Source organism: Trichosurus vulpecula, chromosome 1 (assembly GCF_011100635.1).
Source record: "Trichosurus vulpecula isolate mTriVul1 chromosome 1, mTriVul1.pri, whole genome shotgun sequence".
Classification (NCBI taxonomy): domain Eukaryota; kingdom Metazoa; phylum Chordata; class Mammalia; order Diprotodontia; family Phalangeridae; genus Trichosurus; species Trichosurus vulpecula.
In genome coordinates this window covers 117593759-117605797 of record NC_050573.1, presented here as the reverse complement: position 1 = coordinate 117605797, position 12039 = coordinate 117593759, and the positions used below count along the sequence as shown (strand labels likewise).

At 40.1% G+C, this 12039-nt stretch overlaps 1 pseudogene; it reads right to left on the bottom strand.

Moving 5' to 3' along the window:
• Nucleotides 1-6108: 6108 nt before the first annotated feature.
• On the bottom strand, nt 6109-10857 carry LOC118834450 (annotated as a pseudogene).
• Between the last annotated feature and the right edge of the window lie 1182 nt (nt 10858-12039).

The following is a 12039-nucleotide window of genomic DNA, read 5'->3' as shown; positions in this document are numbered from 1 at the left end:
ACATACAAGATAAGGGACTTGCCCAAGGTCCAAAAGGCATGATTTGAGTCCATTGGCTCCAAACCTAGCATTCCTTCCACTTTATCACACTTCACTTCTACTGTTCTGTCTGATACCTCTTCATTTGCCCCTACAGCTTCTAGGGAAGAGCCTTTCCCACAGAAGATGGTCAAACATAGTCTATCATCATTTTACCCTTGGAATCTGTTCCTCATTTTCCATATCTGAGTTTTAGTAATAGATCATTAAGTAGCCATGGTGCTAATTAACGAAGGTGGTCATATAGCCTTGCTCTGTGCTATGAGGAAACATACTTTATCTGAGAAAGCAGTTTTCCCAGGTGCTCCGATCAGATAATCAAGCCACTCCAGACTCTGGAAGTGAGCTCCTGGACATATGGTGATAGTTAAACTCTGAGAGAAGGCAGGGGTGGGGGTCGGGTGAGAGGATCAAGCCACTGAGCAGGGAAGCTGTCAGAGTTCAAACCCCTGCAAGAACAGGAGATGACAGTTGCTGAATCCATAAGGTTATGTTCACAGGGAGATTGGTGTGTCATAAGCTTGTTCCACGTGTGGTTGTTATGGTGTATGCATTTATGAATGCTGGATGTTTTGAAGTACGTGTGGAACAAAGGAAGCCAAAGCTGGTGTTCTATCAAGAAACAGCAGTGAAAACACTGGGCAGAGAACCTCAATGCCAGGGATACCAAGTGAGCTCACTGTAGGCCGAGGTGGCAAAAACTCCCCTCAGAATTTAGAGACCCGGCCTCTTCCTTGCTGAGTTTTTGTTTCTTTTCTGGGAGCAAGTAGGAAAAAAAAAACCATCATATCCACTGGGAAATTAGCAACAGCCTGGGAAGCCAGCAAATCTTCTGTACTCAGTGATCTATGAATGAATGAGTGAACAAATGAACAAATGAATGAATGAATGAACAAATGAATGAATGAACCAACGAATGAATGAACGAATGAAAAAATACATTAAGCACCTACTATGTGTCAAGCACAATGCTAAACACCTGGACATAAACAGAAAAGTGTGAGAGTCCCTAATCTCACAGTCATTGTTCAGTTGTATCTAACTCTTCCTGACCCCATTTTAGGTTTTCTTGGCAAAGATACTGGAGTGGTTTGCCATTTCCTTCTTTAGTTCATTTTAGAGATGAGGAGACTGAGGCAAATGGGGTTAAGTGATTTGCCCAGAGTCACACAACTAAGTAAGCATCTAAAGCCGGATTTGAACTCAGATCTGCCTGACTCCAGGCCTGCATTCTATCCACTGTGCCACCTAGCTGGCCCCCTAATCTAAAGGATGACATGTGTGGTAACACACACTGGAGGTTTCAGATGAAAAGGTCTTAAGAATGCAACAGGAAGGTTGATAGCAATGAATCAGTCTTCTTTAGTGTTTTTTTAATAAAACCATATTCCTTTCTGATGTGGAGCTACTTTATGGTGACCAGGATTTTGGTGTGAAGACTGTCATTTTTTGTTTTCATCAGTCTCTGTGACTGATGATGTGGGGGTACTGTGTTGTATCTACTGTGTTGCTTTCCTGGATAACAATTAAGAAGGTGGGCTAGAAGCATGGTCAGCTGTCTAGAGGCCTGGGGTGTGGGAGTCATGCTATTCCTAGAACTCTTGTGTGCAGGGTTCAAAACTATCTGCCTGGGTCTGAGGGGAGGCATTGGTTAATGTAATGACTGTGGTTTGACCCCCTCTAACTCATGCCACTTCTTATCTCTACTTCAGGGTCCTTCTTATTTTTAGCTAGGCTGGCTTGCCTTTTTCCTGATGGTGGCAATTGGTGGTGGTGATAGCAACTCCTTTGGCACAGGCAAGGAATGCTTTTGTTTTTTGGGGGAGTGGGGGTTCGCCCCTTTCCGATGATGGCTATGACGATGAGCTGGAAGCAGGAGTAATTGTCTTGGGGAATGTGTCCCTTCCCAGGGATCAAAACCAGCACTGACCTCTGAGCTACTGAGGTGGTGCTGAACAATAAAAAGATGGCTGGGTTTAAAGTCAGAGAACCTGTGCTACAGACAGCTTTGTGACCCTTTCCTATTTGGACAAATTATTTACTGCACTAACTACCTGTGTGACCTACCCTCGTAGTGCCAGATGCACCCCTTTAATTCTCAGGCAAGTTGCTGATGTAGAATTTGCTCAATGGTATTTCTCTACACCAATGAAATCTTAGGTCTGGACTTAATTTTTTTTCATATTTCTCTGTGGACTAAGTTTGCCTCACTGTGAGCTCTTTGTTATCTTTAACTAGAATCCCTCCCATCTACCCAGGCTTAGGCCAAACATGTTTCTCCCCCAGTTTCCCCCAACTTCAACCAGTTCTCTAGACTTTCTAAGCTGTTTGTTATTTTCAAGTTCAAACAACACAAAAGTGATGCTCTATATAGAAATCAGAATGGGTCACAAGGAATAGTAGCAAATACAGGGGAATTATCAATACTCAATACCTGGAAGTAGTGGCATAGCTTGTCAATACTGCTGCAGATTGGGGAAAGATATGAAGAATGGTTAATTCACTAAACACTCACGAAGTGCTTTCTCTATTTGAAGAGGAGTCAATCAAAACACTCAACAACCATAAAAATAATAATAGCTATGGCCAAGTACTTTACATATTATTTCATTTGGTCTTTGCACCAAACCAGAAAGGCAGGTGATATTGTTTCCATTTTATGATGAAGAAAGTTGAGGCTAAGAGGTTAAGTGAGGTGCTGTGGCTGCGGTAAGGTGCCAAGCTCTCGTGGCCATCTTTTCCATTGTTGGTCAAATCTAAATTATGACATTTTCCATATAGAGGTGACATGGTATCATGGAAAGCCTGCTGGAATTAGAGTAGGGAAGATCTGAGATTTAATCCCAATTATGAAATGTAACCAGCTGAGACCTTGATCAATTCATTCAATTATTAATTAATCAAAGTATTTATTAAATGCCTATTATTATTAAATACCTATTGTCCCAAGTACTTTATTAGTTTCTATTAAGTCATTTAACTTATCTGAGATGTATTTTCCTCAACTGTAAAAAACGAATCATTAACATCACCTCACAAAGAGTTGCTGCACAGATCAAAGGAAATTTTACTTACACACACATACATAGATGTATATGCACATACACATATGCATGTGTTTGTAAACTTATATACATATGTATACATGTGCATTTCTTTGCTGAGATTACATTTACTTATCTATATACATACACACACATATACACTTATAATCTTCTTTGATATATTTTAGATGCATTATATATGCATAGATAGATACATGCCTGTATATTTGTATCATACATTCATGTATTATGCACAGTGTTTTACAAAACTTAAAGAGCTATGTAAATGGAAATCATTATTCATATGAAAGAATGAGGTAGGTGATTCTCACTACCTTTGGGGGGGGGTTAACTGTTGAGTCTAAATAAAATAAAAAGCAAACAGCAACATAAGACTTCAGATGGAAAGAATGAATTTTCGCTAACTCCAGTTTCTTCTTTGTTTTCTAAGGAAGGAAGACCAATAACAATAACAAAGGGAAAGCAAATCAGATGAAGCAAGACTTAGAATCCCTCTGAATATGCAGTACTAGACAAGAAGCCTCAAATTCTCTTCCAGGGCTGGACCAAGGGGAATTACATGAGTAGAGCAAGAAACATAACAACTTGGAAGACCAAGCCTTTTTATTCTACTGCATTCCACTGAAATCTTTTATTAACATTGTGTTTTAGCCTGAAACACCTCTCTCTCTTTTGCATCTCTTTCTCTCCCTTCCCCCTCCTCCGTCCCTCCCCCCCCCCTCTCTCTCTCTCTCTTCCCATCCCTATCTCTTTCTCCCTCTGTTTCTCTTACTTTATGTTTCTCCGATTCTTTCTATCTGTCCCTTCCTCCTCCCTCATTCCCTCCTCTCCTCTTTTTCTCTCTTCCTCTGGCTCTGTCCCTTCCTACTCCCTCCCTCCCTCTTTCTGTCTTTCTATCTCTGTGTGTGTCTCTTGCTGTCTCTCTGTCTAAGAATATGGTTTACAAGTCTGGCTTTCTTTCAATTTATGAAATCACCTTATGGAGCAATCACTTACTCCCTACTTCGAGTTCCGAAACAAAACCTTAAGAATCCAGTAAGATTTGTAATTTCATAACTCAAATTTTGTAACAGCACTATTTTGCTCTCTAAGTTCCCTTCCTGCTCTAAGTCTAGGATTCTAGGATTTTTCTCTGAAAGGGGAAAACCCTTCATCTTCATCCTCAGGCTAAATAGGCTGGGGAAAACCCACTGCAAAAAGGGCAAGTAGTTGTAACTTGAAAACATTAGAAAGAGGAGCTAGTAATTGAAGATCTGGGGCTTGGTGGTAAGAAATGATGGAATCACCTCACACAGTGGACCTTTAAGTCACAACAGGGGTGCCAGAAGAAGCTGAGAATGTAAAGCAAAGTGACAGGCATTAGGCCTCCCCGACCCCACCCCAACACACTCACTTTTGGAGGTGTTCTTTTAAATTTGTGCAAATATATTAAAAATCGCCATTTTTTTTCTCAGGAAAATCTCCACAAATGAATTATAGTGAGACTGTTTAATAGCCTCTTCTGAAGCTTCTCTGTTCCACTGTCAGTCATGCTGAAACATCACCAATCATAGACCCTAAGGAGGTCATTGATAAGAAGCAAGTCCCCATGCATAGCAAAATATTCGTAGGAGCACCTATTTTGTTGTTGTAGCAAAGAACTGGAAGCAAAGTAGATTTCTACAGTGAGATACTAAATGATCCTGGAAAGAAATGGCTTCCACCATTCTATCTTTCTTCCTGAAATTCTGACTCCCTAGTGTTAGATACTGTGATTCAGTTGCCCTCTCATTCTGAAACTTCCCTTAGTACTTGGGGAATGACTAAGTAAATTTTAGAACATGAATGGAATTGAATAATTTTGTGCTATATAAGACAATAAATATTTTGAATAAAGGGAAGCATGGAAAGATCTACATGATACGATGTAAAATAAAGTAAGCAGAGTCAAGAAAACAATACACACAAATGAACACAAGAAGATAAATAGAAAGATTAATCACACAATGTTTTTTTTTAAATGACGGTTGCACAAATGGAGATATGGTTGTCACACCTTCAGTGACATTGACATGTCTAAGATACACTCACTCCCATTAGATCTTACAAAATTTAGCAGTTATTTCTGGATCTTTTAAATGACATATAGGCTTAGGGAAATGGGAGTAGAAAAAAAATAGACTTTTCTTGAGGACTATCCCACACTGGAACAGAAGATACAGGGTCTTATGACTAAGTGGTGTTTTTCCCTTTTTTGTGAATTTACCTTCCTTTATTTTATTTTTATAGTTGCAGCAGCACCTTGACAGTGTGCCAACAAGGTACCCATACGACTGCCAAGGGAAAGTGGGGGTTCTTAAAGATCTGCATTTTGGATGCTACACATTTAGCTCTGATTTTTTAGCCCTGGCTTTCAACTGCCTCAATTAAAAAAAAAAAACTCCTTTCCCAAACAATCACAAAAACAATCAAAAACATAATCTGAAATCAAAGTTCATACCATAAAGCCTGACATGAAAATACAGTTGGTCTCTTCTTAGAAAAAAAGGTTCATAGGGCCATTTCATTTATTAAAATAATTGCTGTAAACTTGGTGAGAAAGGAAATAATCCCATTCTCATCTTAAAACATTTGAGTGAAGATACTTTCCTTCAAGGTACTAACAACCCAGTATCTCATAGAATAAAAAATGGTAATGTCTTCAAGGAGACCTTTACCCTTTTTTAGAAAGTCCTAACAATGATTGTACGAAACACAATAGTGGCCCCTATTAAAAAAAAAAAAACAAGTCTTGCTTCAATTTCTCTCAGCTTCAAGACTAGACACCAACATTACAAGTGGTAGTATCATAAAGGATTAAAGGCGAATGAGGCCACTATCTTGAGGAACCAGAAGGCACAAAGAGATCTCTGAACTTTTCTTAATTAAAAAAAAAATCTAAGAAGAGATGGGACAAAACCAGCATAAGAACTTATCAAACATGTAAACTTCACAACATTAGTCCCTCTCTTTTTCTCCTTTCTCCTCATTTGTCCTCCTTGTTTAGTTCAACATTCCTCTGGAGAACAGAAGTCAGCTTCATCTGTAGAATGACGGTCAGTTTTTTCGACGTCTTTTTGAGGAAAGCACTTCCTGGGTGGGCATTGTTCACGTGCAGGTACAAGTCCTCTTGTGTAGGGCCCGTGTAGCTGCAATCCTCACAGACATACAACTTGTCCTGACCTTGTTTGTAGGCATACTGCTGCTGGACCCCATGGATCTTTTTCAGATGAGACTCCAAAGAGCAGCGGTAGGTGAAGGCCTTGTTGCAGACCTCGCATTTGTAGGGGCGGATACCTGTGTGAGTCCAGACATGCCTCTTCAGGCCGAAAGTATCATTGAAGCCTTTGCCACAGAAAGTATACAGGTACCTTTTCACCTGATTGTGGCATTTGAGATGCCTGTTGAGCATCCTCTGGAGACAGAAGTCTTTGCCACACAGCTCGCAGCTATACACTGTAGCTTCATTACAGGTCCCTGTTGTGAACTTGATTTTAGACCTGGCGGTCGGTCGCTTTCCTGCCAAGTGCAGCACTGGCTCCTCGTTGGTCCTGGGCTCAGGTGCTCCTGATTGGGGAGTGAGATGGTCCCTGGGCTCCGGCTCCTGCACCGAGCCACCAAGCAGCAGAGGTCGGCGACCCCAGGATCCCCCTTGTCGCCGCCGCCGCTGCTGCTGTTCTCGCTGAGGTAGTCATCGGTGCTGTAGTGGAGCATGCAATCCAGGCTCACTGGGATGTAGGTATCGGCTCTTTCTGCTTCTGGGAGCTCAGCCCAGTGTGTTTTTTCCCTTTTTACTTTTTTACCTCAGGAATGATGTTATCAGAAGGCAGGATCCTCTTCTGTTCCTCAGACAGCACAATTTGCTACAACCTAAGAACCCATTTGAATCTATTACCAGCCTATATGAATGAACGAATGAAAACATTTATTAAGATTTACTTTATGCAAAGAACTGTGCTGAGCGCTGAGAACACAGAAAGAAAAGTGGAAACAGTCTGCTCTAAAGGAGCTCATATTCTAATGGGGAGGTAACAAATATGGGCGGTTTCAGCTGGGAATGAAATGGAAAGGTCCCATGGTCCTTAGAGTGAGGCAGCAAAACAGATATTAATACTTCTTTATTGTCATTTCCACTGATAAAATCTTATCACTTTGTCGAAGTGAATCATCTGATAGTGCGAAGGATTTTGGTGTTTCTTGCCAGATCTTCAGTAAATGACTATTGAGGATTCAGGGGCTTTGACAGCTGAAGAAGCAGTTGCCAGGCTGTATCTGCATTTGGCTGTTGGCTGAAAGCAGAGACAGAAGTCTTAGAGATGGGGTGGAAGGGCAATACCATTCCTATACTAAGTGCACATTACATGCTTAGCACTGGAGACATAAAGACAAAATGCAAACTGAGCCCTACTCCCCAAAATAGTTAACATTTCTATATCATGCAATACACATAGTCTCTTAATAGTCCTGTGATATAGGTTATCATCCCACTCAATATAGGAACTTAAGCTGATAAAGGTCAGCTCACTTTCCTTGGAATATACAGCTAGAAAGTGTCTTGAGATAGGGTTAGATCTCAGGTCTTTGTCACTCCACATCCAGTGCTCTAGATATTGCACACAAACACACACACATGTGAGTGTATGTGTATATACACATATATGTATATATGCACATGTACATGCATAGGCTTATATGTGTATTTACACACATGCGCATATATTTATGAGCATACTTATACATATGTGTATATATACATATATTCATATATATGTATGTATATATACATATACTCGTATATGTATATATACATATATTCATATATATTTATATATACATATATTCATATATGTATGTATATATACATATGTTCATATATATTATATATACATGTATACATTTATTCATATATGTATATATATACATATATTCATGTATGTATGTATATATATACACACATATGTATATGCCACAGATTTTGTTTTGAGGCATTATTTTAAAATGTTTGGAAGGGTGTTGAGGAGTGATCAAGGGAGTCTCCATCATCTTGGCTCCCCCCGCTCCACACACACACACACACACACACACACACACACACACACACACACACACTTCATATATTAAAAACTCTAGACATAGTATTTGGTATTCATTGGTATTTAGGTAAAAGACAATATATTGTTATCATTTGGGAAGTGTGTGACTGTATCTTGTAAGTCTATGTCAAATAAATTTTTAATTTACAAAAGGCATTTGTTTTTGTAGAGTAATATTATTGATACAAATCTAGAAATTTCCCTGAAAATCTATGGTGTTTTGCTAATCCTGTGACACATTAGTCTAGTCTTTTGAGGAAAGTTATGAGTTGTATTTTATTAGAAACCAGTTCAAGAATGTTTTACTAGATAACTGCAAAAGATCTAGGGATGACTGGGAAAGAGCAGCCAAATTAAAACTGGAAACTCTTTCCCTGTCATTACTGGTGACAAAAGATAGACTATGCTTACGTGATGTTTTCTGGTATTTGTTCTCTCTTATTTTGAAATGTTGTAGAGTATTACTCACGGCTATTTATTGTAATTTCCCTCATAGACTCCTTCAAGGTAAGGATCAAGCTTAGTAGTTCAAGATAGCACAGTAGGTCTCTCTAACAAAAAAAAATAAATCTAGGGGTAGCTAGATGGCACAGTGTTGGATAGAGAATTGGCCCTGGAGTCAGGAGGATTTGATTTCAAATCCAGCCTCAGACACTAACTAGCTGTGTGACCCTGGCAAGACATTTAACCCTTATTGCCTCCAAAAAAACCCCAAAACTAAATTATAGCATAGTTACCCATACACATAACGCTAGCATGCTTTTGAAAGCTGAAGATAGGGAAGAAATGACAATGAAAAGCTCCTTTTTTACTAAGTTGGAGATGAATCCAGATGAGAGTCAACATAGTTTAATGGAAAACAGTGAGAGTGGTGGATTTAGACCTGTTTCTGATAGAGTACCTGTCATTCAGAGACCAAGGTTATTGCTTTGAATCCCAACCTTGGCACTTGCTCTCTGTGTGGCCTTGGACTAGTCACTAAAAACCTTGTTTTTCTGTTTGTAGAATGAGTTGGGTGAACTAGACAGTCTTTAAGGTCTCTTCCAGTTCTAAGTGTATGATCTTAAGGGACAATATTTTGAGCATTTTGCCATGTCTACCAGTAGAGGGAGTTTAATGCCAGTGAGCAACCACAGTCTCAGAGAGTTGGTTTAGAGACCAAGTCCTGTATAGAAAGGTTAGACTTATTTAGAGCATACTCAGGCTAGATGTATAATCGCTAAAATTCAGCACCTTCCTCTGTCCATCAGACATCCATGGGAGACATGGAATCCTAGAATCAAGGCCAGGTCCCTAACCACTTACAAAGTTTGTTTTTAGTTTTACTTTTATTTTGGGGCAGGGTGGAGGGAGATTTATGAATCCATTGGAATTCTCGATGAGTAAACTCCTTCTCCTGATGCTCATCAACACCTATTCTGAAATTTACAATCTTCTACTTTGTCTGAGATTTTGAGAAAAGTTAAGTGATTTGCCCAGGTCACATAGTCAGTTTGTGTCAGAGGCTAAACTTGAGGTCTTCTGAACTCTGAGGTAGGCTCTGGAGCCTCTGCAGCACTCTGTCTTCAAGTTGCAATGTGACTGCTTTGTGATGAGGGTTACCATATTAACAAAGAAACACAAAGAAGTCACTCAAGAACCTGCAAATTGACAAAACACTCTCAGTTCAGCCAAGAGGGAGACGCAGCAAAATTAGACCAAATCTACCGTTAGAGAATTAAAGTAGGAAGGGGCTAAATGGAACATGTAATCCTAAGTGTACCAGAACAAAGATACCACCTACAACATCCTTAATGAAGGGTCATTCATACTTGGCTCAGAGACTTCTATTGAGGAGCCAGGAGGGATATGGGATCCCATTCAACCATAACTCAGCAAATGTTTATTAAGCACCTGCCACGTTCAAGGCCCATGTAGCCATAAGAAAGCCACTTGCCCTCTGTGAACCTCAGTTTCATCATCTGTAAAATGAGATAATATTATTTTTACCACCTGCCCAAAGGGTTTTTGTGAGGCAGAAATAATGTAAAATGTTATGCCCACCTTGAAGTGGCAGATGGTAGTATTTTCTTGTTGTTATCATACCCAGAAGGTGGACTGTTAAACTTGTGGACAGGTCTAATTGTTAGGGAGTGTTTCCTGACATTAAGCCTGAATTTTTCTCTTTGGTTTCTACCCACTAGTCCTGGTTTTGCCTTCATGAACACCTCTTGAAATATATCACATACACCCTTGAAGACCATCTTGTGTATCCAGTCCCCTGCCAAATACTATTTGCTTTAGATGTGCGATTTCATCTAAGCCTTGTAGCAAACCCGTGAGGTTATTACTGCAGGTACTATCATCCCCATTTTTCAGATGGTAAGACTGAGTTTCAGAGACATTAATAAACTTGTTCATAATCACATATTTAGTGTCAGAAGTGGGATTTGAAACCAGAATTCTATGATGTCAAGTCTAGCATCCTATCTACTATGATATTTTGCATTTATAAGATTGTTGGAAAAAGATCCATCTTGTTTCCTCTTAAGCATTTTTCAGACAAGGAGCTCACTGATTCAGGAGGCAGAGTAAGATAAGCTGGACTTGGTGACTCCCAGAGTACCTGGCATTCTTGCTCAGTTACACCTTCACTTACCCATGTCTTCCCAATGGGGCTTCATTGTCATGGATGAGGACTTTGGAGAATGTTTTTGTTCAAATCAAAATTGGAAGCTATAGGAACAAGAACCGTTAGATATGACTTTGCCCCCAGTGATATTTTCAAAATAATGTGTAACAAATGTTGAAATTGGGCACCAGGGAGAAGAAAACTGTGAGAAAGGATATGGTAAACACATATCTGTGTGTCTTGCATAATAAAATGCTACAGTGACATGCACTGTTGGATCTCAGCCTTCCAAAGGTCTGGCCTCCAGAGAGGGTCCTGGAGAGTGCTCACATGGGACCTAGCCAGAAGAAAGTTAACTTTATGCCTTGCACTTTAGACGGTTCTCTAGGAAATGTGCTCTCTCTGCCTAGACTAGGGTCCCCTCTTCTTTCTCCCCAGCACCCTACAGCACTTTAATTCTGATCTAAACAACTGAGCCTTTAGCTCCATGTTATCTTGGGCTGTTTCAAAGCTTCTATTCTTCTCTCTCCCTCAAAATGTAGAAGGGCCAGAGAGATAGACAATACAGTTTATAGACAGGAAGCTGGGAATAATGGGAAGTATTTATGACCTTCTTGCCTGTGTGATATTGGACAAGAACAGTGCATAGACTGCTGAATTTGGACTCAAGAAGACCTGAATTGAAATGTGACCCTAGTCACTGATTAGCTGTGTGTCCCTGGGCAACACATTAAGGGGATCTGGGAAAAGGTGGATGGGAGGGGGACTAATATGCAGTAGAGATGGCCACGAAGTCACATGGTGGCTTGGTTCTGGCAAGATGAAGTGATTGTTCATCTATCAAAGCCAAATATCCTGGGGCTAGAGTCCAAGATTCTGGTGGGATGGGGTGAGAATGATGGCCAGAAAACAGAATCTACAGTTGGAAATGGCTAGGAACTGAGCAAAAATATGTGCTTACACTCTATCACCCCTTTACTGAATGCAAATAAGTTTTTCTGGGGAACAATGAAGATACCACCTAGCTGTTTGCTGGCCAAGCACAGATCATGTCTCCTGTGGCTTTCAAAAAGCAGGATGTACTCTCTCAGGAGACAATTGAAGCAGTTATAAGGAGTGTGACCTCCAGGCAGAAAGAAGTGAGCCAGCTATGGCTTCAAGAGAGGATTAGCCTTGGCATTAAGAAGTTGAGCCATGAAGAATGCCAGGTCTG